Below are 6,000 nucleotides of genomic sequence, written 5' to 3' on the forward strand. Positions count from 1 at the left end.
GTTTCCTTCCCAGTGTAAGAATTGGTTTTTGTAGGTTGGTTTGCCCTGTTCCCATCATGCACTGGGACAGGAACAGACTAATTTGCATACAGCCAGGTTCTGAAACTGGGATGGTGCAGTGAGCTAAAAAACGGTGTTGGATCCAGCCCTGATCTCTTGACTGGGTGAGAGTATTCTGTTTAATTCAGAGACTCTGTCCCTCACCACCCCTTTTTGTAAATATTTTTGTCCACCCTAAGCGTGGAAGGGTATACTCAGATGTGAGTCCCTTGCTCATTGCACCATCAGGATTCAAGCAAGCCGGGCCGAAGACGGCTGAAATGCCAGAAACCGGTCCCCGGTAGCTTGTTTCCTTCCCAGTGTAAGAATTGGCTTTTGTAGTTTGGTTTGCCCTGTTCCCATCATGCACTGGGACAGGAACAGACTAATTTGCATACAGCCAGGTTCTGAAACTGGGATGGTGCAGTGAGCTAAAAAACGGTGTTGGATCCAGTCCTGATCTCTTGACTGGGTGAGAGTATTCTGTTTAATTCAGAGACTCTGTCCCTCACCACCGCTTTTTGTAAATATTTTTGTCCACCCTAAGCGTGGAAGGGTATACTCAGATGTGAGTCCCTTGCTCATTGCACCATCAGGATTCAAGCAAGCCGGGCCGAAGACGGCTGAAATGCCAGAAACCGGTCCCCGGTAGCTTGTTTCCTTCCCAGTGTAAGAATTGGCTTTTGTAGTTTGGTTTGCCCTGTTCCCATCATGCACTGGGACAGGAACAGACTAATTTGCATACAGCCAGGTTCTGAAACTGGGATGGTGCAGTGAGCTAAAAAACGGTGTTGGATCCAGCCCTGATCTCTTGACTGGGTGAGAGTATTCTGTTTAATTCAGAGACTCTGTCCCTCACCACCCCTTTTTGTAAATATTTTTGTCCACCCTAAGCGTGGAAGGGTATACTCAGATGTGAGTCCCTTGCTCATTGCACCATCAGGATTCAAGCAAGCCGGGCCGAAGACGGCTGAAATGCCAGAAACCGGTCCCCGGTAGCTTGTTTCCTTCCCAGTGTAAGAATTGGCTTTTGTAGTTTGGTTTGCCCTGTTCCCATCATGAACTGGGATAGGAACAGACTAATTTGCATACAGCCAGGTTCTGAAACTGGGATGGTGCAGTGAGCTAAAAAACGGTGTTGGATCCAGCCCTGATCTCTTGACTGGGTGAGAGTATTCTGTTTAATTCAGAGACTCTGTCCCTCACCACCCCTTTTTGTAAATATTTTTGTCCACCCTAAGCGTGGAAGGGTATACTCAGATGTGAGTCCCTTGCTCATTGCACCATCAGGATTCAAGCAAGCCGGGCCGAAGACGGCTGAAATGCCAGAAACCGGTCCCCGGTAGCTTGTTTCCTTCCCAGTGTAAGAATTGGCTTTTGTAGTTTGGTTTGCCCTGTTCCCATCATGCACTGGGACAGGAACAGACTAATTTGCATACAGCCAGGTTCTGAAACTGGGATGGTGCAGTGAGCTAAAAAACGGTGTTGGATCCAGCCCTGATCTCTTGACTGGGTGAGAGTATTCTGTTTAATTCAGAGACTCTGTCCCTCACCACCCCGTTTTTGTAAATATTTTTATCCCCCCTAAGCGTGGAAGGGTATACTCAGATGTGAGTCCCTTGCTCATTGCACCATCAGGATTCAAGCAAGCCGGGCCGAAGACGGCTGAAATGCCAGAAACCGGTCCCCGGTAGCTTGTTTCCTTCCCAGTGTAAGAATTGGCTTTTGTAGTTTGGTTTGCCCTGTTCCCATCATGCACTGGGACAGGAACAGACTAATTTGCATACAGCCAGGTTCTGAAACTGGGATGGTGCAGTGAGCTAAAAAACGGTGTTGGATCCAGCCCTGATCTCTTGACTGGGTGAGAGTATTCTGTTTAATTCAGAGACTCTGTCCCTCACCACCCCTTTTTGTAAATATTTTTGTCCACCCTAAGCGTGGAAGGGTATACTCAGATGTGAGTCCCTTGCTCATTGCACCATCAGGATTCAAGCAAGCCGGGCCGAAGACGGCTGAAATGCCAGAAACCGGTCCCCGGTAGCTTGTTTCCTTCCCAGTGTAAGAATTGGCTTTTGTAGTTTGGTTTGCCCTGTTCCCATCATGCACTGGGACAGGAACAGACTAATTTGCATACAGCCAGGTTCTGAAACTGGGATGGTGCAGTGAGCTAAAAAACGGTGTTGGATCCAGCCCTGATCTCTTGACTGGGTGAGAGTATTCTGTTTAATTCAGAGACTCTGTCCCTCACCACCCCTTTTTGTAAATATTTTTGTCCACCCTAAGCGTGGAAGGGTATACTCAGATGTGAGTCCCTTGCTCATTGCACCATCAGGATTCAAGCAAGCCGGGCCGAAGACGGCTGAAATGCCAGAAACCGGTCCCCGGTAGCTTGTTTCCTTCCCAGTGTAAGAATTGGCTTTTGTAGTTTGGTTTGCCCTGTTCCCATCATGCACTGGGACAGGAACAGACTAATTTGCATACAGCCAGGTTCTGAAACTGGGATGGTGCAGTGAGCTAAAAAACGGTGTTGGATCCAGCCCTGATCTCTTGACTGGGTGAGAGTATTCTGTTTAATTCAGAGACTCTGTCCCTCACCACCCCTTTTTGTAAATATTTTTGTCCACCCTAAGCGTGGAAGGGCTCAGATGTGAGTCCCTTGCTCATTGCACCATCAGGATTCAAGCAAGCCGGGCCGAAGACGGCTGAAATGCCAGAAACCGGTCCCCGGTAGCTTGTTTCCTTCCCAGTGTAAGAATTGGCTTTTGTAGTTTGGTTTGCCCTGTTCCCATCATGCACTGGGACAGGAACAGACTAATTTGCATACAGCCAGGTTCTGAAACTGGGATGGTGCAGTGAGCTAAAAAACGGTGTTGGATCCAGCCCTGATCTCTTGACTGGGTGAGAGTATTCTGTTTAATTCAGAGACTCTGTCCCTCACCACCCCTTTTTGTAAATATTTTTGTCCACCCTAACCGTGGAAGGGTATACTCAGATGTGAGTCCCTTGCTCATTGCACCATCAGGATTCAAGCAAGCCGGGCCGAAGACGGCTGAAATGCCAGAAACCGGTCCCCGGTAGCTTGTTTCCTTCCCAGTGTAAGAATTGGCTTTTGTAGTTTGGTTTGCCCTGTTCCCATCATGCACTGGGACAGGAACAGACTAATTTGCATACAGCCAGGTTCTGAAACTGGGATGGTGCAGTGAGCTAAAAAACGGTGTTGGATCCAGCCCTGATCTCTTGACTGGGTGAGAGTATTCTGTTTAATTCAGAGACTCTGTCCCTCACCACCCCTTTTTGTAAATATTTTTGTCCACCCTAAGCGTGGAAGGGTATACTCAGATGTGAGTCCCTTGCTCATTGCACCATCAGGATTCAAGCAAGCCGGGCCGAAGACGGCTGAAATGCCAGAAACCGGTCCCCGGTAGCTTGTTTCCTTCCCAGTGTAAGAATTGGCTTTTGTAGTTTGGTTTGCCCTGTTCCCATCATGCACTGGGACAGGAACAGACTAATTTGCATACAGCCAGGTTCTGAAACTGGGATGGTGCAGTGAGCTAAAAAACGGTGTTGGATCCAGCCCTGATCTCTTGACTGGGTGAGAGTATTCTGTTTAATTCAGAGACTCTGTCCCTCACCACCCCCTTTTTGTAAATATTTTTGTCCACCCTAAGCGTGGAAGGGTATACTCAGATGTGAGTCCCTTGCTCATTGCACCATCAGGATTCAAGCAAGCCGGGCCGAAGACGGCTGAAATGCCAGAAACCGGTCCCCGGTAGCTTGTTTCCTTCCCAGTGTAAGAATTGGCTTTTGTAGTTTGGTTTGCCCTGTTCCCATCATGCACTGGGACAGGAACAGACTAATTTGCATACAGCCAGGTTCTGAAACTGGGATGGTGCAGTGAGCTAAAAAACGGTGTTGGATCCAGCCCTGATCTCTTGACTGGGTGAGAGTATTCTGTTTAATTCAGAGACTCTGTCCCTCACCACCCCTTTTTGTAAATATTGCTGACAAAATACAGCCTAGAGTCCTATACAGGTCACCATTTACTAGTCCTTGTTGATACTATATATAAACCCTGGGGATTTGGACTAGCTAGTTAGTCCTCTCTCTCCCTCTTGATATACGGATTTGTAAAGATCTGCCACAAACTGCATGTAGGTGCCGACAAGATGCTGGCCAATCGAGTTCGGACTGGACTGAATCGCCAACTGGGGAATGAAGCCTATAACAAATATTTGGAGAACATCATTGTGAGGCTAGAACTGGGTGATCTTTGGAACGCCAGTATATCTGGGCACGTTTTAAAGAAAATGGTAAATAAGTAGACTTAAATGCAAAGTTAGACCGCAGACAATGAAAAGTTGTCCAGGCGTCTTCATGGTTGGCTGGTACTGAAATACTATTAAATCGTAAGAGAATCCCTACTTCTGGAAGTACCCTACCATTGAAAGGTGCAACAGACACTGCTGGCACTAAGACTTGGTGAGATACTGTTAGATCTGTTAGATTTATACTTCCCTTTCCTATGATGCCTCTGCCGTACTGTTTTAGATTAGAAGTGTGTGGCTAAATTACATGTACTGATGCTTGCATCCAGTAGCCCATCAAGGATCCCTTGCAGTATGCAGGCCTCATTAGCCAGTGTGACTCCATTTTGTATTTTGCAATTCCTATAAGACTGCCTGTCGTGCTCATGTTAGGCCTTAGAGTTCAGAATCGCTTGCATCAGCAGAACATTGCATTTCGTTATATTTTTTGTTCATGTTTAAGGCTGCAACTCGATTTGCTAACAGTATAATTATTTTGCTCTGCATTCCATTGTATACATGTAACTCAGCTCCCACGTTAAGAGACGATGAGACTCGGAACAGTGGCCTGGGGCCACTGATAGTGTGCCCCTCTGGCAGGTGTTAGCCCATCTTTCTGTGCCTTCTTTGTTCATGTCCGGCTCAGGTCGGTACTTTTCCATTAGAGGCGTGGCCGAAGTCTCCTGAAGGGTTTATCATCCATTAGCGAATATTGGGGATCCAGTCCCTCGGCATCCATTTCAGGGTGAAGGTATGACAGGGCTCCTCTGCAGAGAACATGTAATAAATAACGTGAGTTTTAATTCTGTAGTGTCTGATCGACTCTTCATTTTGGGAAAGACATAGCAGGTGGTCGTAAGTACCCGTGTAGCCCTAAAGGGCCTCGTCCTTCAGTTAGCGCCCGAACAGGGACCCCAGAAAAGGGCCCCTCACCCATAATAGAGTTTGTAGGGGCCGGGGTAGTGTGTGGCTGGTCGGGCGGATCGGGCCCTGTACGTACAAGACCAAGCTTGGTTCTCCCAGCTGCCCTGCCCTCCCGATCAGACGGATCATCAGCTAGTAGCCATTGGCTGGGGTCCTGAGAAGGCGAAACCTTGGAGTTGACCATTTGGTCCGAAGAGTCGGCAGTGGAGAATAACTTGCTTGACCTGTGTACACCAGGTGAGTGATCTGATTCTTGTAAAATGGCGCCATTTCTTGGAGGGCATGAACTCTTGATGCAGTCTCCTGGCTGTTTTAGTTGCAGTTTCTGAACTGCCTTGCTTGACTGGCATTAGCCGACGGGCTATGACTTGGTTCAGTCTCCGGACTGTCTTGGTCATGAATTTGGTGGGTTTGCAGACCCTTGGAAAAGACACAGAGTGTTCGTGAACAGCCTGCCAGGCCAACTGGAAATTTGGCCCGCGCTCGAAAAGGTTTGGGACTGTTTGCAAACAACCTGCCAAGCCAATTGGAAATTTAGACTGTACCCAAAAAGGCCTGGGTAGTGCCGGTCTTAATTGAACTTGGTGCAGTGTTCTGGACTGTAGGGAGCGATTTTCGGATTGTTTTAGTTTGGTCCTTGGATTGTGTTGGTCTGATGCAGCCTGGTGATTGGAGCGTTTGGGTGTTATGAGGTGTGTGGGGACCGACATCGGCATTGGTGCTAGTGAAATGC

This window comes from Lissotriton vulgaris, chromosome 3_1 (genome assembly GCF_964263255.1).
Source record: "Lissotriton vulgaris chromosome 3_1, aLisVul1.2, whole genome shotgun sequence".
NCBI lineage: Eukaryota > Metazoa > Chordata > Amphibia > Caudata > Salamandridae > Lissotriton > Lissotriton vulgaris.